Raw genomic sequence first — 1,344 nt, forward strand, 5'->3', positions numbered from 1 at the left:
CTCACCTCGTAGCCATCAAGCACTCATGTGGATGACTTTAGTGACTGATAAATCATTATCTTGCTCTGGCGCTGGCTGAATGGAAAGCTCCTTATCTTGAATGGAAAACTCTATCCTTGTAATTTCCCAATGCATATTCATGTAGTGATCTTACAGATCAAGCACTAACCTGTTCCACCACGACAGCACTTCCCACACCTCTATCATCTAGATAACTTCCTTGCCCCACATCCCAGTGAATTCAGCACAACACAAACTTTGTAGTTTGTTTTTGCAGATAGAGAATGTGATAGCTGCGGTGAGTGGCTGAAAAAGTTACAGAAATAAATCAGTCATAGTTGGATTAGAGTAGGTCTTCCCTTACTTCCATTGAAGAATTCTAGAAAAATACTGATTCTCAATTCTCAGGTATTTTTCCTCATGCAGGAATGTTGTATTATTTTGTATCTTTGGTTAATTTTTAATGATTTTTATTATTTAGTGACTGGGGTTTTTGTTTGTTTTTGGATATAGAATTTTGTACAATGAACACATTTTAGGATGCTGAATCCTTCTTAGGCATACTCACCAAGTGAAAGTGGAGAGAAAGGAACTCAGNAAAAAAAAACTGGGTTCCAATTCCAGTTTTTAACCACTTCTAGCTCTGTTGTATTGAACTAAATTCTTCACCTCTGAGAAATAGCTTCTTCATCTGAGAAGTAAAGATAATTATAACATTCAAAGTGAGCTGCCAGGAGTTTTAAATTACATCATATGTGTGGCAATACCCAACATATTTTTGTTTAAAAATATGTGGTTCCTATATGAATGGGCTGAGATGACTTAAAGAAGATGAAGAATTAGAGTTAACTAAATAATAAATAACTATAAATTAAGAAAAGTTGAATAACTGAGGAATATTTTTAATGTCCCTCCAGACTGACATCTGACCACACTAAGAATACTGACATATCAGAGAGACTATACACAGAGAAGTGAATTTAACAAAAATGATAAAACGTTACTAGATAAAACATACGTGAAAAAGTATATTACATTTTACTGATTGTATAAAATAATGCAAAAGTCTCCCAACATGTTTTATACATCCAGACATAGTAAGTTATCATAATAAATTATTAAAGGTGCATGAATTAATCCTAAGCATTATACTTTGAATTTATTTTTCATTTTGCCAGTTCTAATCCTATTTTTAATTTCTAAAAATATCTCTCAGAGATAAAATAAAACTTAATGGGTCACTGAACCATCTAACTCCACTATGAATCCTTCTGATTAGCATCCTCACCTCGTAGCCATCAAGCACTCATGTGGATGACTTTAGTGACTGATAAATCATTATCT

This window comes from Galeopterus variegatus, unplaced genomic scaffold, assembly GCF_000696425.1.
Source record: "Galeopterus variegatus unplaced genomic scaffold, G_variegatus-3.0.2 Scaffold7900, whole genome shotgun sequence".
NCBI classification, from domain to species: Eukaryota; Metazoa; Chordata; class Mammalia; order Dermoptera; family Cynocephalidae; genus Galeopterus; species Galeopterus variegatus.